At 39.4% G+C, this 25,144-nt stretch overlaps 1 protein-coding gene across 3 annotated transcripts in view; it reads right to left on the reverse strand.

Annotated features, from left to right (window-relative positions):
• Positions 1 to 25,144, reverse strand: part of MBNL3 (muscleblind like splicing regulator 3) — a 109,736-nt gene that overhangs the window by 68,057 nt on the left and 16,535 nt on the right. The window lies entirely within an intron of this gene.

The following is a 25,144-nucleotide window of genomic DNA, read 5'->3' on the forward strand; positions in this document are numbered from 1 at the left end:
ATGGTTTCATTCTGTTTGGGGGCAGAAATTCATTTGGGGGTTCATTGCACAGAAAATGCCAGAGCTGGACAGGACAGCCCCTCAGGTTCTAGAGGCTATCAAACACCTGTCATTAACCTGGCTTTGCTATGATCTGATCGAAGGCTTGCTTATCTGCTCTCAAAATCCAGAAGACGAATTGCTAAGAAAATTTAAGTTGGTCTTAGAGGTCCTGCTGCATGTGTATTTGAAATGTAATTGTTGATGATCACATCAAATGGTCATGACGTAACTCGCCAGACACCCACTGCAGATGAGGTAGGGGAGAGAATGTAAAATGTAAAATGGGCTTCAGATAAAGAAAAAAAAAATCCTCTGAAAAGATGCTGGGTTCTTTTTCTTTCTTTCTTTCTTTCTTTTTTTTTTTAGTATTTTATTTATTTGAGCGAGACAGAGATAGTGAGAGAGCACAAGCAGGAAGGAGGGGTAGAAGCAGACTCCCCGCCGAGCAGGGAGCCTGACACGGGGCTCGATCCAGGACCCCGAGATCATGACCTGAGCCGAAGGCAGACAACCCACTGAGCCACTCAGGTGCCCCTGGGTTTTTTTTTTTCTTTCTGTGTATGCCCTATTAGTTCTTAGTCTCTGTAAAGGGATACTGAAACAACTCAGGAGGAGGTTTCAGCATATACAAATAAGTGAGACAGAAAGCACGGTTCAGTCATACGTTAAATACTGGGCAGCTTTAAGGCTTGCAGTTTAACCCAGCGTCAACCAGCAACAATTTTTAGCAATTCAGCCGGGAGAATCGATAAAAGTTTAATTTATTGGCATTATGCCACGGACACATACTGAAATAACAGGGATTTGCTAAAATAAAAGTAAGCTCTGAGTATCAGTCAAATCAACCCATGGTCAACTTCATCAAAAAAGTAGAATTCAAGTTCTTGAAGACATTTCATTTAAATTTTTGAACGAGATCTTTAACAACCCTACAGAATCTGAATCTTCTATTTGTCTTTTCGCAGTCGAGATGAAACTCAGTATCACCTAATTGTTTAGGTATCACCGAGAAATTAAATATCTAGAAAATTCAGGCAAGCTTATCCATCCAAGGGCAAACAAGTGTTTCTCTGAATCATCCTTCATGGAACCCTTTTTAAAATGTATTATAGGTAGCTTTGCCTTCTTACAAAATACTGAACATCTTTTGACCTCTAATGAAAGACTTGGGGTCATAAATGTCCTAGAAAGTATTATAGTTTCCCTCCTTTGGTGGCACATTGTTAGTGGTCACTTCTACTGTCACTTGTCTTTCTGCCACAGTATCTGCCATAGTGGATTGTCCAGCTCCCTTCTGGAAAACGTAACAGCCAATCATGAATGTTGAATAAGAGTTAGTTACTCACTGAATGATGGGCCTGGGGGCAAAGTGCAAGGCTTTCTGGTTTGGGGGCCCTTTTGCAATATGTTCCATGCAGGATCATGTTCTAGAGGGTTAAGGTTGTCAGGCAAATGACCTCTAGGAAAATATTTACCATATTTTTTTAAAAAAAATAGCCAGATGGGGAAATGTAAATGAAAACCACAATGCGATACTGCTTCACCAGCATTAGGATGGCTATAGTAAAAACCAGAAAAATTGGAGAAATCGGAACCATCGTTGCTGGTGGGAATGTAAAATAGCGCAGCTGCTGTGGCAGTCACCACATGACCTTGCACTGTGCCTAGGTATATACCCCAAGCAACTGAAAGGAGGGGTTCGAAGAGCTATGTATACACTCATGTTCACTAGTCATGATAGCCAAGAGGTAGAAATGACCCAAGTGTCCACTAACAGATGAATGGGTACACAAAAGGTGATATACCTACAAAATGGAATATGATTCCATCAGTAAAAGGAACAAAGTACGGCTACATGCTACAATGTGGATGAACCTTGAAAACATTATGCTAAGTGGAAGAAGCCAGTCACCAAGGCCACATAGTATATGGTTCCATTTATATGAAATATCCACAATAGGCAAATCCACAGAGTCAGAAAGCAAATGAGTGGTTGTAAGGACTCTGGGGAGAGGAGAAAGGGAAGTAATTGTTTCATGGGTCCAGGGTCTCCTTGGGGAGTGATGAAAATATTCTGGAGTAGATAGTGATAGTTGCACCATTTTTTTAATATACTCAAACACATTCACAAAATCGTACACTTCAATGGGTGAATTGGATAGTATGTGGATTACATATATTAAAAAGAAGTCTAAAGAAACATTACACCCCCCCCAAAAAAAGCCTCACAAGTGATACAACTGGCTACCCCAAGCTTTCTTTTTAAGATTCTCCCTAGACACAAATTCTACATAGTGTTCCTAAGTGGAATTTCAAGAGCAAATTAGTTTCCATACTGTAGTTGACTTAGTGTAGTATGGAAAATACTCTAAAAGAGAACATTCTGCAGGTTTGTAAGTTTATATTTAAAAATATATTCATATTTAGTCCTACAACTAAATTACATAGGCTGTCTGAACACATGTGAATACTGGGCAGCTTGCAATTTAACCCAGCGTCAACCAGCAACAATTTTTAGCGACTCAGCCGAGGGAATCGATAAAAGTTTAATTTATTGGCATTCTGCCACAGACACGTACTGAAATAACGGATTTGCTAAATAAAAGTAAGCTCTGAGTATCAGATATTGAGTTTCATCTCAACTGCAAAAACACAAATAGAAGATTCATGTGAATGAAAAATAACCAAAAAGGAATATATATATATATATATATATATATATATATATATATATATATATTTATTTATGAATGATTTGCTCAGAACATAAACAGTGAGGGTCTGAGGGTCTGGAGAAAGACTTTTCTACAGAGGTCCATCAAGTATAGAAACAGACAATAAATAATACATTTGAATTTTGAACTTTTGGAAAAGAAACATGCAAACAGGTGCTGGACTCTGGCCATGCATTTTATGTAAGATGGGGCAATGGGAGAAAGAATTTTCTTTTTTGAAATTGTCCTGCAACCTCTGATGGGACCCTGGCTAATTCTCAAAAACAGTCCTAGCCAGCACATGTCTTCCTGCAGACTTGGAACAGCTTTTGGAGCTGGCTCAGAAGAAGTGAGGTGCGGCGGCTAAAGGGAGCTGGTGTGCCGAGGGAGACCAGTCCTCTCAAGTTGCTCTGCTCGTCTGGCTGTGTATACGAGACAGGGAGTGCGCCATTTTCCCCTGCATTTTAAAGAAGATCAACTTTGGGAGACAATACGGCTTTATCTTCACTACCTTAAGTTCGAGTAACAGGAATACAATTTTGCTTTTTATGATTTATCGTCCTCTAATGTAGAGCATGAAGAGCTACCATTTCTTAGTACATTTGTACTTGCATAGTATTCGCTAGTTCATGAGTGCTTTTATTTCCTTGATCTTTGGAGCTCTAAAGAACACTCAAAAGCCTGGGTGATCGCCCAAAAATGCCAATGAAGAAATGAAGCCCAAAGAGGTTAAGTAATTTATCTAGAATTACAAAGCCTTAAGTGGTGGAGCCATGACTTGAGGCAAGATCTCCTGCTTCGAAATCTCATGCTTAGATCCTGGAAGAGAAATGTCACAGAGATCATTTCTTATCTCTTATCTCTCTGGGAACCTTACACACAGAAAGCCAGTCATTTTTGCGCAGTACTTATGATTCCTTCTCAAAATTACATTCACGTCTGTTGTATCAACATCTTCATTTCCCCAAGTTGAGCTGCACCAACATTTAGCCAGCACCTACCATGAGCCAGGCACTGTTCTAGATGTTGAACAAGATAAGGTCCCTGCTGTCATGAAACTTATGCTCATTTAACTAGAGAAGAAACCTAAGGCACCAGGAAGTGAAATGATTGTGAGAGTTTATGAAGGGCTGGAGGCAGACGCTAGGTCTTCCAAATTCTGCATAGGCTAATTCACCATGAATGGGACACCAAGCCCCATGACTTGAGAACACTCTTAAGTACACACTCAAATACTACTGCATAAAAATGCAACCCCAAAAAGAAGACCTCAAAATTACACCAATTTGTACTGCTCCCCGATTCCTCTTGGCGGGGGGGGGGGGTTACTACTGTCCCATTTTACAGATGGGGGAAAGAGAGGTAGAGGAAGATTAATTCATTTAACTTGTACAACTTCGTGTAGCTCGTAGATGATCAAACCATGGTTCAAACCCAGGCAGCCTGAGTCCAGAGTCCCCTCTTAACCATATCACGATACTGTGTCTGTCTTAGGGTACATAGCGCATTTGTAAACATTCTTCCTCATTATAGACCCTTAACTTTTCTCCCTTACTAGACTGTACCTTCCTTGAAGGTAGAGATCACATCTTACTTAGTTTTGCTGGCTCAATCTCGTGGGAAGTTAGAGCCATGCAGCATTCCCCAGGATTCCTATTTTGAGAGGTCAAAGAGTAAAAGGGAATTTAATATTAACCCTTCTATTTACCTTGCTGGCAAGTTTTGTCAGTTGAACACCCTCTAGGCTGGCTGAACTTTGGCCACCTCTGTCAGTTTCAAATCAATTGGCCCTATAAAGTTGAGTATTTTCTCGCAATTCTGGCTTTCAAATTGGACTGTTAATACCTGGGATTCTTGATATATGGAGCATTCAGTTGTCATCAGGAATGGTCTATTCCTGCTCATTTGGTTGCAGTGAGATCTCATCCTGGGTTTAAAGTAAAAATACGGGACACCCAAATGATTTCTGTCTATATCTTCAAAGAGTAGGTTAATCTTTGGAATGTTTTTGCCCAATAATCAGTGTGATGAAACTGAGCTGGGAGTGGGGGTGGTGATTTCCCTTGGAGCCATAGGAAGAAACACTGCCTACATATTCTTCCTGGAAAATAACGGTTCGTTTTGACTGTTCGCTAATGCTCATCTATAAGAATTCTCGAGAATGAAAACAATGTTTTGCTTTCCTTCCATTTTAAGCTTCCCTTACATCTGTATTAGCTCAGAATTTCTTGTGACCATTTATTTTGAGTTGGCAAGCTGACAAGGTTGAAAAGCTTTCAAGTTTTCGAGTTTGCTTCAAGTTCTATCTCCCTCACGTGTTTTGGTTCGCAGTCTACCAATACACGCCCTTTAAGGCACCGGAGAAATGTTGAGCAGCACGGATGGACTTCACAGGAGTCCTAGGGAAAATGGGTTTTCCTGTCCCAAAGAAAAGGCTGTACAAATAAGGCTATTTTGCCTATGTGCAGAACATTTTCATTAAGTTTTTTTTTTTTTTTAGAGCTTCATTGCATTTTTTTCCCCACACTACTCCTAGGGTAACACATTTAATATACCTTCTACAAAAAACAGGTAAGCCAAGTTATTCCATTTCATAAGGCAATTAAGAGAACCCCCCCCACACACACCTCAGTTTATACATTGGGTCACAGGACAAAAAGTGCCACAGTGTCTCTTTTGACCATAACTTTAGCAACATATGTGACTGGCTACGCCTGTTGAAGTTGATTTTTTTTTTTTTTTATAAAAGGTATGGCTCTTTTCAATAATATACTAAATTATTAGAACTTGCTAATAAATGCCATTTAAAGAGTTTAAACAAATCCAATTTAATATAAATACACCTTAAAACATGGATTCTAGACGCAGTTATTATTAAACAACACTGGTTAATTGCTTCCTTGTGTTCATGGGACATAAGTCCAGTGCCATTAAAAGCTCTTCATTCATGAACTTGAAGTCAATGGGAATGTAACATATTTGGCAATTCAAGTTATAATGCTCAAGCACTTGAGATGAATAAAATACAAAATGAGTCATAAGACTGATGGCATTTAATTATATGCAGGGTGATTTTGCTGAAAATTCATTTGACACATATTTATCAGGCATCTAATATGACCCAGGCACCACCCTAGATGTTGGCTGGCCATGGATGGGGAAGGCGAGGGGCAAAAAATAAACAAAAACCCCATATCTGTTGTTCACTTTATCCATTTAACAAATATTTTTCATCATGCCCTAAAATTCAAGCGAATGAGGCCTTTAAAAATGTTCATGTGTGAGAATACCAATCAACCAACAAACATTTATTGTACACCAACTGTATGCACAGACTTGTGTCCCAAGCTTCTGGGGAATCTGAAGAGGTGAAAGACACTGCCTCTGCACTGAGGAAGCCTCTCGAGTTGGGGAGGCAAGAACAACATAATGTGAAAGAAAAGCCAACAATGTAGACACTTAAGAGTAAACTTCAGGAGCTACCCTACGACCCAGCAATTGTACTACTGGGTATTTACCCCAAAGATACAAATGTAGTGATCCGAAGGGGCACCTGCACCCCAGTGTTTATAGCAGCAATGTCCACAATAGCCAAACTATGGAAAGAGCCTAGATGTCCATCAACAGATGAATGGATAAAGAAGATGTGGTACATATATACAATGCAATATTATGCAGCCATCAAAAAAAATGAAATCCTGCCATTTGCAACGACATGGATGGAACTAGAGGGTATTATGTTGAGCAAAATAAGTCAATCAGAGAAAGACAAGTATCATATGATCTCACTGATATGAGGAATTTGAGAAACAAGATAGAGGATCATAGGCGAAGGGAAGGAAAAATGAAACAAGACAAAACCAGAGAGGGAGACAAACCATAAGAGACTCTTAATCTCAGGAAACAAACTGAGGGTTGCTGGAGTGGAGGTGGGTGGGAGGGATGGGGTGGCTTGGTGATGGACATTGGGGAGGGTATGTGCTATGGTGAGTGCTGTGAATTGTGTAAGATTGATGAATCACAGACCTGTACCTCTGAAACAAATAATACAGTATATGTTAATAAAAAGAAAAAGAAAAAAAAAAGAGTAAACTTCAGGACCATGAACGACAAATGCAGGGAGAATTCTAAGGGGAGAATGTCACTCAGGCCTGGAGTTGTCACCAGAGCTTTCAAAGAGGAGCAAGTAGAGCAGGCCCTTAAAAAATGAATGAAGAGGGGCCCCTGGGTGGCTCAGACGGTTAAGCATCTGCCTTCGGCTCAGGTCATGATCCCGGGGTTCTGGGATCAAGCCCCATGTCAGACTCCCTGCTCAGCGAAGAGCCTGCTTCTCCCTCTCCCTCTGCCACTCCCCCTGCTTGTGCTCTCTCGCTCTGTCAAATAAATAAATAAAATCTTAAAAAATAGACAAATGAAGAAACAGAAACTGGGTGAATGAAGGCAAGAAAAGAGAACACTAGTTGCCAGGTTTCCATAGGATGGTGAGCAGGCATGGGCTGGCTAGGATGGCCAGCTGACACCACGGAAGGCAAATAATGTATGGGTAGTTTCCGAAGGACCCGGAAAGCGACCCGAGGAATATATATTTGTTATGGAAAAAGAAGCCTCGCTCAAAGATTTTAAGCCGAGTAGAAACTTTGTGGCCATAAACATGCTGTGGTCACAATGATCTGCCCTTTTAAAATGGTTTTCTTTAAGGAGCCTACAACACACAGTCAGGGCCAAGTTTATGCATCCAACATACTCCGGAAGGACAAAAGATGAAAGGGAGGTACAGGAAGGTCAGAGTGCTCACAGGCTGCATTAGGCCAGGCCAGGCAGTGATTCAAGTCAGGCCTGCATGAAAAGTCGGTAGAGAAACGAAATGAAAAGTGCAGCTTCTTGTTTGCATTTTGCCAACTCCCCATTTGTCAGTGACCCCAGTCATTAAGGACAAATAACTGTATTCCTATTTTCCAAATTGACTCAAATACTTGTCAATCTTAACCTCTATGACGGAAATTCCTTTTAAAACTGTAGTTGAAAGCTCCACGAGGATTTTTTTTTTTTTTTTCAGTTATATTTTGTCACACAATGAGCTCAGGCAGGGAGTTAAGTTTAAATAGTCACTTTTTGGCCCCTACTGGCATCCTGTAAATTCCTGCTACAGGACTTTAACCAGCACTCCAGTGGTTTGAAAGTGCTCGTGCTCCTCCCAAAGCACACAGTGAGTTGAATTCAATTGAATTTTCGGGGCCAATTTACTCACTGATAAGATTTGGTTGAACATTCACTGTTCATCAATAAACACACACACACACACACACTGCAAAACAATGATCAAAAGTTATCACTAAATGTTTATTTATCCTTTAATACTTATAAATGGCCAAGTAACTGTCTAGTCAAGTTTATGAGTCACATAAAGATGACTATTTGTCAGAGAAGTAAACTTAAGTCGCATCAAAGCAATTTAATGGTGTAAAGGAATTCATCGCTGTATCTAGGTATTATAGCCAATAAATCAAGGTTCTCAGTCTCAATACAAAACCTCTGCTCGGGACGCCTGGGTGGCTCAGTCGGTTAAGCGTCTGCCTTCAGCTCAGGTCATGATCCCAGGGTCCTGGGATCGAGTCCTGCATCGGGCTCCCTGCTCCGCAGGGAGCCTGCTTCTCCCTCTGCCTCTGCCTCTCTCTCTCTATCTCTCATGAATAAATAAATAAAATCTTTAAAAAAAAAACAAAAAACCTCTGCTCCTTATTAGAAGTGCTTACAAAACTAGTGAAAGGACAGAGGACAGAGCTTTGTGGCTGAAAATGTTGGGAGAGGACCAAATGCACCCTGATTTCAAGGACCCAGTAGTTTAACACATCAATGCCAAAACTTCTAGTAGACTTGAAGGGAGGTTTCTGGGAAAGTGAGCTTTCTAGGCACGCGTACGCAAGTGTTCTACCCTTTGTGTCTGAAGTTACTCCTGCTAGGGGCATTATGTTTCTCATTCATATCATACACCTGACTGAAATATATCTCTATAAACCAATCGCCTACAGTTGATTGGGAAGCGGGCTGCTTTAGTAAAGGGTTAGCAGTGAAGAGTTGGGAACACAGGACAAGAATCTTAAGTTCAACTTCTCCCAATCTCCTCACGGGCCTGAGAGTATCCTTCCTTAAAGGCCTCTAAAATAGGAATTCCAGGGACGCTTGGCTGGCTCAGTCGGTGGAAGGTGTGACTCTTGGTCTTGGGGTTGTGAGTTCAAGCCCCACATTGGGTGTAGAGATTACTTAAAAATAAAATCTTTAAAATAAATAAATTAATTAATTAAGAATTCCATTTTTCTCTCGATATTTCAGAGAGATTTCTGCTGGATTAGGAGTCAGGGGCCTTTCTTTACAGAAAAATTTAGAGGAAAGGTAAACTAGGATGGTTTTTTAACAACTTTTCATTGCATTTTGGACAAGTAGTTAATGTCTGCTAACACTAAAGAAAGATGTGTAACTATCTCTCAAGGTCAGCTTCAACAGGTAGAGGGGATGTGAAGAGAAGCTTGGTTTAATTTTACCATGAGAATGGAAAGCACCACCTTACCCCAGAAATGTAATACTCATCTTCGATAAGAACAATTCCGTGGAATCTATCAATTGCAATTCCAGTTCGCCTCAAAAAATGGGGAAATAACTTATGTGCCTCTTCCTATAAGGTGTGTAATTTAAATCCAGATTTCGGGTTTTAAAAAGAAGGGTGTGGAAAATCAAGTTCACATCAAAATGACAATACTCCAAATAACCCTAAATGAGCTCACAACAGTTAGCAAAGCCAGTGAGGAACAAAGTAACCTATTGATTACTTCAACCTTAAACAGAGGCCCAGAAAGGTTCATCTACTTGGATAAAACACCTGAAACTGTTAGTGTACACATGAAGAGCTTGTGATCCAATTTCATCACATCTTACATCTTGGCGATCCGTGATCAGAATGGGCAGGCAGAGTTCCCAGAAGTTTAACTCCACCATCCTGATTCATTTAGTTTCTTTCCCTGACAACTCATAACCACAGTGTTGGACTTGGATTTGTGGTTATGGAGGCATTTCACACTACTGAAACCCAGAAGGGTACTCTCCGTAGCTTTGAATCCCTGGGGAAACGTAGGCCCCTGCCTCTGAGATTATAAAGATTTATTGACCCCTGTGAGTCTGTGTCTCCCATTAATTTCAATGCAACTGCTTTGCCATCCTCTTGTCAGAGAATACCACCTTCTTTACACACATGATTTTGTCTCAACTGCCTCTCTACTATAGGTTCCCAAACTGTGGACTCCGCTTTTCTACCACACTCTATCTGATCCTCTCTAATTCTGAAAATGTTTCAAAATCAGACTCTGCTTACCTGCCTCTAACCATCTAACCCTCCTGGCCACCGTCTGCTGCTAGCCAAAACATAGGATCTTGCCTATTTCTCCTTTAACCAAATATTTGGTTTGGGCTTCGCATTTCCTGTTTCTGCCTACGAGAGCCCATTTCTCCTGTTCTCCTCTGGTCAGGATAAACATACATACAAAATATTCTATAAAAATATTCTCTGCATCAATTTCTCATCAGTTGGGACACTGGGGAATTTTATTGAGTAAAAATTCCAAGAATGAGTTTAGGGTTCACAAAAAAACCACTAAAAACACAATGAGGAAGAAAAATTTGCTTTGCTGAGTACATTTTATGATGCATTCTAAAGCAGTATCCTGGTTATTAAACTATTGATATTCCTTGATGTTAATAATCGTTAACATTTATGGAGCTCTTATTCTGTGCCAGACACTGTGTTAAGTGTTTTTGGTGGTTTTTTTTTGTAAGATTTTATTTATTTATTTGACAGAGAGTGAGACAGCAAGAGAGGGAACACAAGCAGGGGGAGTGGGAGAGGGAGAAGCAGGCTTCCCATGGAGCAGGGAGTCTGATGCAGGGCTCAATCCCAGGACCCTGGGATCATGACCTGAGCTGAAGGCAGACGCTTAATGACTGAGCCACCCCAGTACCCCTGTGTTAAGGGTTTTATATTCATTATCTCATTCAACCATTCTAATGCCGTGTGAAATAGACAATACAAAGGAGCAACGTTAAGGTCTAATTTCAAAACAAAATCTGTCACAAATCTCAAGTCTCCACTTGTCACCAAATAGTGATATTGAGTTTTTCCATATTCAAAATTCTCAGATGTCATAATAATAGAGTCCTGGACACTAATTAAAAAATCTCCTGTTTCTCAATTTTCTTCTCAGCTTCCTGTAATTATAATACAAAAGCTCATTACTGCCTATCCATGGAAACCAGAGGATCCTGAATTGCTTATAATTTTTTGAATATATCTTCTCATGCATGTCTGGCAAGTAAGTTAGAAAATGCTTGATACGTTAGGTTTAAAATCACCCATTCAAGAAAACATGTGGCCCAGAGATGTGGCATCCAGCTGGCAGAAAGGAGGCATAAAAGCCTTTGGGCATACTAAGTCCTTTCCCCGATAATAAAAATTCTGTACAAAAAAAAAAAAAGTTATCCAAATCAAAGTGAAAACTTTGAAGCAAGATTTAGAAATTCTGAAACAACTGTGAAGCTATCATACTACAAGTTAGTGAGCACCTTCAAAAACTCCTCTCTCTGTTGCTCCTTTGTAAGCTTGCTCTATCAAAATTGGGGGCATGCCAATCATAAAGAGAAGGAAAAGTAAGACAGAGATCCTTACATGAGGGCTTCGGGATGAGATCTGAGGAAGGGCCCGAAAAGAAAGCAGGGATTTGAAAACAAAACTCCAGGAAAATGCTGAAGTCAAACCAGCAAGGAACTCTGCGCATTGAGGTAAGCACCAACACACATGGGAACTAATAAGACACCTATAGAGGACCAATCATTTAAAAAGAAAAAAAACAAAACAACTCAGCTTAAATGGCCAAGCAAAAGAGGAAAAGGAGAAATGGCCCCAATACTGAGTTAAAGAGAACACTTACATTTATACTAAGGTGAACAGAATGTCCATCAAAGTTGGTGACATTCTATACTGTAGTTACCATGTTGTGTTCATCAATTTGAAATCATGTGAGTATACCTTATAGGGATGGGGCAGAAACTACAGTTAGCACTATACACTTGATATTAGCCAAAAGGTCGAGAAGTGATCTAAAGTTAGCATTATAACATCTATATCACCGAGTACTGTATGACTGAAATGATTACATTTGACCGCCATATAACTTACTGTATCAATGAAGGAGACCAAAATGCCTTGATTCTATTTAAAATAATAGTATAACCCCACAAAAGATCATAAAGGTGCTCAGCATAAGAGAAACTCCAATTCACACTAACATAAAATGGAGCTGATGTTCCCAGGGTCCAAATATGGACAGCATTATCAATCACATGTAATGCCAAACACTGTTCCACCAAAAACATTCAAGCCTCAGGCACCAAAGCAGCTTTCACATTAGTAATCACTGAAACAACACAACTTGGGTTATCGGGCTTGTCAAAAGTCAGACAAAACTCTTTTATGGACCGATAAAGATTTTGAGCATTCTAGAATTACAAGTAATCCTGAAAGATCAATCTAGCTCATTACCTTCAGGCAAGTAAATTAAAGACTTTAACCCACTCAGGGTAAATGGTTCATATCCAATTACAGAATGCATACCAACAGTAGTTCTCTATAATTTCTCTTTCATAAATATATTCCGTGGGCAAACATTTATTAAGGACTAACTTGGGGCCACATACCTAGATGTCAAGGGCATAAACATGGACAAGCCAACAGCCCCTTGTGTTACATTTTATTTTCAAAATCTCAAACAAATTCCCCAAAGATAATTTTAGTGGATGACATAATTTTAGGAAACCAGATGTTATATACCTTTCATTTTTGAAAAACTTATGTTTAGGCCCACAAGGGTTTCTGATGAATAAGCCAAACCACAATATCATTAGGAACTCATCCATTCCTTGACCGTGATTCTCAAGTATCTTCCCATTGTCTCTATTATCTCTTAAGCTGCAATTCTGTGTCTCCCCCAAAATATCCATGTGACTTTTCCATACTTCAGCTGTGCCTCTTTCTCAAGGAAGGCTTCCTAAGCCTTCATTGCTGGAATATTCTACCCCTATACCTCCTTTTCCTCACTCTCAATCATTCTTGCACAGACTACAGACTACAATATGGCTTCCATCTCCAGCATTCTATTAAAACCATCCTAGATTCAATGACTTCATTCAAGAACAACACTAATTTGAATTAAACATTGCTAGAACCGTAGGTATATTTACTATTAACCCCCCTAGTACAATACCTGACACAACTAGGTTCTCAATAAATACGAGTGGAGTTGAATATTACATAAATAACAAAGGGGGCAGTATGCATGACACAGTAGTTACCCATTAAAGACCCTGAACCATCAGTCGTGTACAGGTAAGAGTCCGCATATTTACAAAAACTGAGTTTTGCTTTGTTTGCTCTATAAATATGTATTAAGTACTATGTAAAAGGCATTGGACCTGGTTCCTATTCTCACGGACTTGAATCATCTAGCAAATATAACTGCAATGCCAAACACATACAGGTGTTTTTAAAAGATACATAATTTGTATAGATTTATGGAAAGTGCCTCGCTTAGAAAGGGAGAAATCCCATTCTTCTAAAGCCAGCTTCTCAACCCCACCAAGGAAAAGGGACCATGGGGCTCTCAGGGCAGTGCTCAAACAGAACTCTCCACCCTGAGCCCGCTGGATCATGGCTGTGCAGCTATTTCTGTGAACTGCTTCAGGGCAGGACCTAGGCTGGTGCCTGACACTTAGTGGGCGCTCAGCCCATTTGTTTTCATTGCACATACGAGGACACTAAGGCCCAAAGACCTGCATTTGAACCTCAGTCAAGATACTCAGCCTCAGCCTCTTGGTTTCCCGACAAGATTAAATCATATGGCAGATGGGAACTCCCCTGGTGTAAGGGAGGCAGATGATAAGCCCAGGTCCCAGTTAATGGCATAGTACAGTATTAGACGTGGTAGGTGGGTTGCGAGGAATTTGAAGACAATGAAAAAAATACATAAGTGAGCAAATTACAGTACTTATTTGACGTTTCGGGCTTGACTTTAGCCAAAGTAAACATCTAAAGAAATCCAGTGTGGGAGAGGGCAAAGGACCTGGATGGAAAAAAAGTAAAGAGATGCCCTCGAGACAGAAAACAGAGCTGATGTAACAGCATCCTTAGAGGCTAGAGTAAAACTTGCCCAGATATTAGCAACATCAGTTAATTAAATGGGAAAAAGTTCTATATAATCCAAATAAAGGTATAGTGCTTCCAGGTGGCAAAAACAAATAGAATAGATAATTTCCAGATCTTTAACAGTACTTCTCCCAGATCTTTAAAAAGGAAAGTTAATTTGACAATAAGTAAATAAAGTGCCATGAAAAATGGGAACCTTTCAACAACTGGGTATTTACATATGGGAACGAAAAAGAGAAATATTGAAATGTCCCTGCTTTTTTATAAACATAGGGAAAAACTGCACTGTGGTTGAATATAGGATTTTGGAGTCAGAAGGCCTTGCTCACAATCCTACCTCTTACCTAGTAGTTGGAAGACCTTGGACAAATTACCTAAACCGTGTGAATTCAGTTTTCTCACCCAAAAAAGGTGCCAATAATAGCATCTATCTCATGGGGTTGTTTTCTAGATTGAAATGTGTTAATATTTATAAAAGACTTACAACAGCACTTGGCACAACACAAGCAGTAATTAAGTGCTTCGGAAATAAATCACCTCATCATGTTCAATATGGGAACAGGAATTTGACAAGCCTTATCCCCTTACTTTAAAATACTTACAAAAAATCGTTTAAATGTCTTGCTATATATTTACTCTGAAGCTATCAAGTTCCTTATACAAGTACTTTTAAAAATGAGGAACTCTGGAGATGAACAAGAAAAAATAAAAGCAAGAGGTTGACTTATTTTCTCTTTCTTTAGAAGGATCTATAGGTGAAAACTATAGAGAGTCAGAGCGAGGCACAGCGGAGGGCTGGCTGACAGCATGAGCTGGCTCACAGGATGCTGGGCTGCTTCCCCAGGTGGTGCACTCCTCTTTGCTGGGTTTCTATCACACGGCCTGGGAGACTGGGCTAGAAACATCCACATCACCATGTCAGGCTAAGATGCCCTGAGCATAACTTTTTACTACAATATCAGCGAGCAAGGGCATCACTAACTTGTGTGCTGTGTGCATAGCACTGCATTTGGTCTTCCGGCGACATGAAATGCATATAAGACAGATTCTCTTCTCTCAAGGAGTTTATGCTCTAGTTGGGGAGACAATCTCGCATCCCCAAATTCTTAGAGGTAGCATGCAAGGAAGTTCTGAATCTCCCTTGCTTTATAACCACAAACTCCTAGAACTCTAGAATGACAAGCTGTACCCTCTTAGAAGACTCTCTCTTATCCAGAAGTGGTATTTCTTGTCCATCCCAGTGACTGTGTCAATTGCTAGTGGGAGAAAGAAAGACCCACTGCAGAGTTCTAGTTTCCCTTCAACGTGCATATGAAAGTGTTCTATCTACCCATGTCTTCCGAATGCAGAGCGCTACATCCATAGCAGCAGGGCAGGGAAATGCAGGACACAAGAAGGAAGAGAATGAACTAATATATTTTCGTTATGTATAATGATCTGTACTTTTTATTGCTCGTTGAGTTGTTCAATCATGAACCCAAGTAAGACCTCAAGCACAGATGCATTCCCCACATTTCTGCTTTAATATGAGCCTGAGTCACAGACTCAAAATGTGAGCAGTGATGGCCTACAGGCCAATGCCCTCATTTTTCACACAAGACAACAGGACTATAAAGAATAAGGGACTCGGTCACGGTTACAAAGAGTTAGTGACACAGGCAGCACGAGAGCTCAGTTCCAATAACCAGAGTTGAATCCTTAGTTCTATACCTTGGAGAAGTTTTAAACTCAATCTCTCAATAGTGGTCCTCCTTCCTCCCTCAGTCCCTCCCTCCCTCCATTAGTGTCTGATTAATTCTTTCTCTCTCTTTCTGTACTCTCTCTTTATATTTAAACTCTTAATTTCCATGGCATAAGAATACGTATGATTATAAGAACTGAAGCCACTGTGTCTCGACTCAAAACCTATTCTATTTCTTTGAATGGGAAGCTGAAATGAATGCTTTCAAATGTTCAGGAGAAATAGAGTAATGGCCCGCTATTACAAAGCAGACTATAAAACAGCCCACAAACAGCTAGGGAAGTTAATAGATAATAGATAATCTTTACTATTTGATGCAAATTAGCTTTTAAAACAATCCAAGCATCGAAGTCCAAAAGAAAGCAGGAGTTAGAATGAATTATTGAAGTTGGCTGGGGTGGAAGAGAGACCACCACAGGATTTTTCAGAGACCAAAGGAAGATACAGCCACGTATCTATGTATGTATGTATGTTACACTGCTGGAAACCAGTGTGTCTGTGCGTGTGTATGTTTGTGTGTGCATGTGTGTCTGTTATTGGGGGAAGGGATAGAATCTTAAGACTGCTGGCTAAAAAGGAGCTAAATCTGGTGAGACATTGTACTGAACACGACAAAATTCTTTCCTATATAAAGAGTGCCAAAGAACTAATACTTCGCCTGAAACCTAGAGAAATCAGACTTCAGTCATTTAGGGCAATGTTCTAGCAGCAAAACAATTAACTGGGGCAGTAGAAGGGAAGTCTATAAGCAGAAAACCTACAGGAAGCCGTATATAGGCATATGGCCCAGAGCTTCTTAGTACAAAGTATTTTGATTAAAAGGAAAAGTTCTCCTTAAAGGAAAAACCAAAAAAAGCGCTGAGGCTATTAACAACAATTTGGTGAGAGAAAGGTGTTAATTATGCCACCTGGTGGCAGTTCCCAGAATTGCAAGCATAGTGGATTTCCCTGCCTAAGGCTATCTTTGCGAGCATAATTTAAGAAATATGTACCCCAGGGGAGGGGGGTGGGAGGATGGGTTAGCCTGGTGGTGGGTATTGAGGAGGGCACATTCTGCATGGAGCACTGGGTGTTGTGCACAAACAGTGAATCATGGAACACTTCATCTAAAACTAATGATGTAATGTATGGGGATTAACATAAGAATAAAATAAAATTTAAAAAAATGATAGAGAGAAGTTTACTGAAAACAGGAATATTGCCTACCTACATTGTTATTTTAAAAGAACTAGCAAAACAAGATTTCATATTTTCTGCTACCATGATTATTTCAAACAAGTATATAATTTTATAGCATTACAGTAAAACAAAAATGCTTATGCTTAATTAAAATCTTAATTAAAACATGTGTATTAACACCAAAAAAAAAAAATATGTACCCCATAAAATATCTCCAAATAGCTAAAACCATGCCTTTATAATGACTGCTTTTCTCACCCTGGTGATATTTAAAATATATACAGATTATTACAGGAGAATCAATTACATATCAATCCCTAACAATGGATAATGTTTAGAAAATGAATGGATTTCTCATTCATAATCAATCAAACATAATCTGTATAGATAGTAAATTTAGCAAAGTTTCAGCCATCACTGTACCTAAAAGAGGTTGGCTGGAATTTTTTTAAGGGATAAGAGAAGAAGAATGTGGCATGAAATAGTGAACATAACGACTGGATGCATAAGAAGACATAGTTTTCCTTCATCAGTTTTATGAAAAGATAAAGCACATTGTTGTCCAAAATCGGTAGATCATATAAAACAGATTGAATTAATGAAAATACTGGGAGATTTTTTTTTTAAATCGTGGTAACTAGAAATCACTTTTGGTGGAAATCTTTTCGATACAATCCTTTTTTGTCTTACTAAACAACAAAAAATAACCCTAATTAAATCTTTATCTCATTACTAGAGATATTATAATGCCTTAAGGCCAGGATCCCTGGACATCAATTCTTATTAAGGTTAACAGAAGCTATTGGGGTTTGGCTTCAATACGAATTGACCTTAGGCTACAAAATAGGTTATTTTTTCTTATACTTAATCTCTGATAAATTCATATTTTATTTCTCACAACAATTGAATGCAGATAAAAAAATTCTTATTGATTATGGGTTTCAGACAGTTGAGTTCCACTTAATTACTATTTCAGTGTATTTGAGAAAATGTGTCAGCAATTCATAGTAAATGGAACAATATGACGTTCCAATAGAAGTCCAAAATTAAATACATCTTATACTGCTAGCTAAAATCAAGAAAACCTGCTCCTTACAGTTGCAAAGGTTGGTAATATAAAGAATGGAGGAAATCTCCATTTTCACATGTAGTGGAAACTAGAAATGAGAGTTAAAACCCAAGGAAAACACTAATTCCATACCTCATTTTCTTTACCAGGTTATTCGTGTCAATAGAAAAATCAGGAAAACCATTAGTGATCCGTGGAACAGTACTGTCTCAGCTAGAGATGACATCACACAAAAAATATCCTATTGTATTTGCTATCCAAACACACTCGTTAAGCTAAGCAGAGGTAAGAAGAACCTGCTTTAAAAACCATCTGATACACCTGAAATGACATTTTCTAAAAGTAGATGGAAGCTGAAATGATACAAGAGGATTACCAAGCAAATGGAAAGGGAGTAACGAGGGGAAAAAGGGAACCAAAACAGTTTTAGTGCTGAGCACATAGCAGCTTTTCAAAAATATATGTTAGCATAAATACGAGATTCTCATATTGAGCCTATCAAAAAGCCTCCCTCAAGTAAATTAAGTGTATATATTTGCACATAGAAAACTCTACTTAGGGCACATTTTTGTAAGGTACTCTGTATTTACTTTGTCGTGACGGTGGTAACTCTTTTAAATAAATTAGAATATTCGTTGCTCATTACACTGAATGGTACAGAGCTGACCTTAACTTTTAAAGCCATGCTTCCCAGGAAAATGATGTAGCTTTTCCCGAAGCACATACAAGCAACATTCCCATTTGTATAGTTTTCTTTTCAGGAGAATACTACTTCTTTTTTTTTTTTTTTTTTTAAGATTTTATTTATTTGCGAGAGAGACAATGAGAGACAGCATGAGAGGGAGGAGGGTCAGAGGGAGAAGCAGACTCCCCGCCGAGCAGGGAGCCCGATGCGGGACTCGATCCCGGGACTCCAGGATCATGACCTGAGCCGAAGGCAGTCGCCTAACCAACTGAGCCACCCAGGCGCCCAGGAGAATACTACTTCTAACGCAGGGTAGCAGTGAACATTCGCAGCCATACGCCATTTGAAAATCCTTGCAGGATAAGTAAAGTGTGATTGTTACTTGAAAAAATTTCCACTGGCAAACTGAACTTCCAAAAACATTTTAGAGTGTTCTTCATCTTTTCCTCTTAGTCTACATTGCTATGTCTAAATAATGCAGAAGTATTTTGAAGGATGTATGATATTGATGAAAGAAAATAATTTTTCCCTCCAGATACAAATGCATATTTATGAAATAAAAAAAAGGGTGTGCATGCAAAAATTCAGTGGTGACACCAGTTCATCTTAGGCTCTTCTTCCCCAGACTCCCTTAGACTATTATTAGGTGAGAAAATAATTCTTCAATCAGATTTCATTAAAAAAGAGAACGCAGAAGATTAATATTCTGTATTCTACAACCCCCCCCCCAACTCTATGAGCTTGGAAGTGCTTTTACTGAAAGTAGCAACCTCCTTACAATCCTAGTTCTGATCCCAAAATAATATTCTCAACACCGTAATTTCAATGACGAATAATTCTTATTAATACTGCTGGCCCACCAAGTTATTACAAAAGTCCGTAAATTCACATTGAGGTCTTATTATATTAACACCTCATTTATTGGAACTGTCAGGCAAGGAGGGGATCAATAAAAATGAGATTTCAAAAACCAAAACTTTTAAATACTAATATTTGTCTCTTTTTTTATCAGTCTTGGTAGGTATCTTTCTGAAATGCTTCTTCAAACTTTGTTGCCCCCTTAGAGATAGAATAGGAAAAACAAAATTATGCTTTTTTCTAATAATTTTGGGTCATGATTAGAAACACCAGTCATGTCTTGAAGGATATGTTGGGCACTTGGTTACATTTTTGTTGCTGAATCACGGGGGTGTCCAGGAAGTGTGCAGTGGAAAGGGTGTTCTGGTCAGTGTTTATGTTCCAACCAATAAGGCAGTATCCCGGTAAGTATCTTAATCTACCAAGGCATACTGTTGGACTATCACACTGTTATTTTGTGCTAGGTGCTCGCTAATGCATACCACATGTTCAGACCCCCTGACATATGCACAATGTGAAGGGATATACACTGAAGTTGATCAGGGAGAGGGAGATTTAAATTTTCCAGTGAGCCAACAAGGAGGAAGCATAGTTTGGATTCCTCGGGAAAGAAGAGCCCTCCTTAAGTCTAAAATAGGACCAAAAGGCATGCCAAAGATTAGGAAATGCAAGGGAACTGGTTAGTGCTGCTTCTGTTTATTTATCTTTGTAAAAGCTCTGGAGAGTTACTCACCCAACATATGTTGATTTCTGGGGATAATTACAGTAGGTTATAAAGGCTGTTGGTGAATTTCTAAACCCAATCTAACTGCTTACGTATTTTATGTAAGGGAATTTCTGAATAAAAATTGATAACCACCGTACATATAAAAGTTAATTAACCCATTTACTTATTGCTAGTGAGGAAGCTGGCTCGGTGGGCACAGCATCCATATGGTGCCACTTAATGACAAAGATAAAATCTTCGTCTAAATATAATGATGAGGAAATTGTAGCAGCTTGGTCCGTAAAGTGGCTCTCCCCTGGCCCCTGGCTTGAGCTGCACTTAGCATAGGCTTCACTCCTCCGTGCCATTTTCAGCCTTTTTTTCCCCCCTGTGCTTAATCCTGAAAATGACTGTATCATCACTGCCCTGGAAATAATAAATGTGAAACAACACAGAAAGATGAAAGGCAAACAGTAATCTCCAGTGTTAATTCATTGTTACTCTAAACTCCTCTGTATTTGTCAACTTGTCTTGGCAGAATTCCAGAGCACTGCCAGAAACAGTCATCAGCAGTAGAAGACTGAAACTCAACCATTAAATTCTGGCCCCCAGACAGTATCCTGCCAAAGATGTTACCGGTCGACTAAAGAAATACGCACATAAATCACAAGGCTGGCAAACAGCATGGCATCGATGCAGTCAAGAAGTGTAAATCCAACTCTGTTGTATGCTTTATTTCTTGTAGCTTCTAAGCTACACATCGAACATTCTAAAAGCACTGATCCCTTAGCATGGAATAATGTGTGAGCTATGGAGATTTTACCAAGCTGATAGGAGGTAGTCATGTAATTTATTGTCAAACTCTATGGCCATGTAACAGGAGCAGAAAGGAATGTCAAAGTTGGCCTCTCATTTCCAAGTATAGAGAATTGCGAACTTACTTGGCTTTGGTGTGAAAAGACTCAAAGGACTAGAGACTCCATGTAAAGAAACCTTCACATCAATCTCCAATGATTTGAATGTCATTTAGGGGCACCTGGGTGGCTCAGTCGTTAAGCGTCTGCCTTTGGCTCAGGTCACGATCCCAGGGTCCTGGGATCGAGCCCCGCATTGGGCTCCCTGCTCCTCGGGAAGCCTGCTTCTCCCTCTCTCACTCCCCCTGCTTGTGTTCCCTCTCTCGCTGTCTCTCTCTCTGTCAAATAAATAAAAATAAAATCTTTAAAGAGGACTATGTATGATTTATGAAAAACAGAATAAAGCGTATAATTGCAGTCAAATTGAAAATATAATAACAGCAAATGTGCACAGTGTTTACTATGTGTCTGGCACTAATCTTAGCTTTTTCACATACATTAATTCATTTATTGCTCATAACAATCCTGTGAGGTAGGTACTGTTATTGTCCCCATTTTCTTTTCTTTTTTTTTTTTAAAGATTATATTTATTTATTTTAGAGACAGAGAGGGAGAAAAAGCCCGAGTAGGGGGAGGAGCAGAGGGAGATGGACAAGCAGACCCCATGCTGAGTGCAGAGCTCAATGTGGGGCTCGATCTCAGGACCCTGAGATCATGACCTGAGCCGAAACCAAGAATCGGATGCTTAGTCGGACACTTAACCGACTGAGCCACCCAAGTGCCTCTATTGTCCCCATTTTCCAGATGAGGAAACTGAGACACAGAAAGATTAAATAACTTGATCCAGGGCCACACAGTGGATGAGTAGTAAAGCAGGGATCAAATTCAGGCATGCTCCAGAATACTTGCTGTTCATCACCACTCTGTCCTGCCTCCCATGGGCACAAAAATGCATAAACATCACTAAAGATTTATAGGTTTATTACTAGGGATTTGGGCACATAATGAATCGAAGTACTTTTTAAAAAACTGTAAAGTTTGGGGTACCTGGCTGGCTCAGTTGGTAGAGCATGTAGCTCTTGGTCCTGAGCTCAAGCCCCATGTTGGGTGTAGAGCTTACTAAATAAATAAATAACTGTAAAGATTATTCAAAGTTCTATGAAGATATAATTTCTGGAGGTGCCAAGCATTATCGACAACAGCTCTACTTAAGTTTTATTTACAAATGAAATCTGTAATTACATGGTATTCATAGATTTGAAGTCAAGTATGCAGACATTTGAGATTAGGAAAATGCAGATTAACTTCTTTGTCTTGTTAAGAAGTGAATACCTTCTTATTGGATGGGTTCAGATGTAGGGGACAATGCCCCAAAAGGGATGTGCATATCAGACGAGTGGATGAATTAGATCCAGCACAGAATTCTACTCAGGGTTTCAGCATCCCCATCAAACATGTCTGCCCATCTCCAGCTCAACACTTGTCCCATGATAGTGGAACTCTTGATTAGCTGTCTGCTTGACTGTGAGCACCTCAAGGACACGTCTTATTCATCTTGTCACTGGCTCAATACCTCGTGTATACTAAATTCTCAACAAATACTTGCTAAACTAATGGAAGTAGTGAGCACCTGTTGTATGCAAGACATTGCGCTAGCTGGTGGGAGAACAAAGATTTGGTCCACATGCAGGGCAGCGTGGCAAAGTGCCTAGTACATGGTGCATCAATAAGGGAGGCACCACAAAGAACAGAGATGGTGAGTGTGGGTCTTCATGTAAGAAATCAACTTTCTCCTTATGGGTGATGGAATAAGTGGGAGTCCAAAGCCGTCTCAATCCATTGCCTCTCTTTGTTTTTATTTTTATTTTTTTGCATCTCTTAAAAAATAGATCAACAACCCCCTCAATTTAGCTATTACTTTACTTTTGAAAGTCTTTGTAGAAAAACATCTAGGTTCCTTACCTTAATATTAAAACTTATTTGAATACTTGCTCAGGGTTCTATCCTCAGCACCTAGAAACATGGCTGACTCATGGATTGTGCTCAGTAAGGGTATGCTGAATGAACAACAAATGCAGAGAAGGAAAGGAGGAAAGAAAGGAAAGAAGAAAAGAGAGAGACAGGGAAAGAAAAAAGCTACAAGTGGGATGGGAAGGAAAGTAAACAGAAAAGTCCTGGGAGGTCAAATATCAGAAAAATCAACCCAGGATTTAAAATATGCTGTGACCACTGCATGCATCCAGCAGAGTTTACATTAAAAACTCCTAAACAAAAGATTGCTATAAAAATATCAGGCACCACCACTATTAAATACTAGTATATCTCACCATAATATAACTTTTAAAAGTCTGGTAACTGTTAACCGACAGCAGTGTGCAGAGCAGACTTATCCCGCACAAGGGTGCTGTTAATTGAATGATGCTTTCTCCCCTCCACTTCTAAGAGGTTATGGTTCCATAACTTGGAAACTCTGCAGCTTTTGGTCATTACAGATCTTTACTTCATTCCAGCCGCACCGTCCTTATCCAGTGCTCAGTCTTAGGTCACTAATGTATTGTAAAAGAGACAGACGGCACACTCAAGTTCCCAATGAAACCTTTTTTTTTTTTAATTTCCATAATATAACCATGGAGATTTTAAGCGCAGACTGTGGAGTCAGAGGGTTAAGTTCAAGGTTTGACACTGCTGTTTACTAGCAGAATGTCTTTGGGCATGCTACTAATCTCTCCGAGCGTCAGGTTCCCCATCTGTAAAAAGGAGATAAATAACAACACCGACGTCACAGGGTTGCAATGAGGAGGAGATGAGAGGATGTGTGCAAAGTGCTTATCACAGTGCCTGGCACGGAGTAAGGAACTGTTTCCATGAGAAAGGCCTAGGCGCCTGGCTGGCTCAGTCAGTGGATCATGCGACTCTCGGGGATGTGAGTTGGAGCCCCATGTTGGGTGTAGGGCTTACTTAAATAAATAAACAAACAAACAAACTTTTAAAAAAGAGCACAAAATTATATCATCTCTTCCTATCACTTCTTAATATTCCTTTCCCTTTTTTTTTTCTTTTCCTCCCTAGGAGATTGTTCTGTAGTGAGGCCTGTTCCGGTACTAAAAACTGGTGATGATTCATATTAAATTTAAATAAAAAGGTATGATTGATTGATTTTAGGCCAGATATTACATGGGATGATACAACTGCAAAAGGTCCACAGCTGCTACAGATCTATAACACAACCACAATCTACTACAGAACTCAGGTTTAAATAGAAGTCAAAACTACAAATGAATGAATGAATGAATGAATGTCAAAACTGTTCCTGTGTGTGTTCGTGTGCATATGTGTCAGAGGGGAGGCACTGAGCGCTATAATAAACTAATAAGTACGTAGCCTGTACCTATGCTTTCCAAACCAAAAGAAGACATGATGTCTGATACATTTTATTGCCAAAGCAATTTTCCAAGGTTATAAGTATAATGATTACCTGGTCAAAGCCTGCTTTGGAGGAATGCCAGGGTTGATACGCTGTAGAAAGTCAATTGCAAGTCACACACAACCGATATACCTGATTTCTCCCCATGTATTTTTTTGCAGATTTGCTTTTTTTTTTTTTTTTTTATGAATTTATATAGCTTGTCGACTGGAGTCAGATAAACTGGCCCCCTTCCCCATTTTTGCCAACTGTTCTACACGGAGAAGCCTACGGTTTTCAATTCAAATACTGGAAGAATCAAATTCTTGCCAAGAAAAGAGGCTACAGAACCTCTGAGTACATGTTCCTCTCTACCGAACACAGCTGGGAAGAAGTGGAAGCAAAAGCTTTCTCTTATCACTCACTTTTTCTTCCTTGCTGGAATTTTCCCCACTGTAAGCTCAACAAACAAGCTATCATTTCTTTGGTATTTATTACAGTGTTAATCATATATACACACAAAGATAACACGGTACCGAGTTTTGGGAAGCAGACATTTTTCTATATTATTTTCATTTTAATTATTTTCATATTAATTATTAAATTTTAATTTTAACTTCAATGTGCAAACTTCACTGTTAAAAAAATACA

Source organism: Mirounga angustirostris, unplaced genomic scaffold, assembly GCF_029215605.1.
Source record: "Mirounga angustirostris isolate CCGP_5_RB_7025 unplaced genomic scaffold, mMirAng1.0.hap1 SCAF_11, whole genome shotgun sequence".
NCBI classification, from domain to species: Eukaryota; Metazoa; Chordata; class Mammalia; order Carnivora; family Phocidae; genus Mirounga; species Mirounga angustirostris.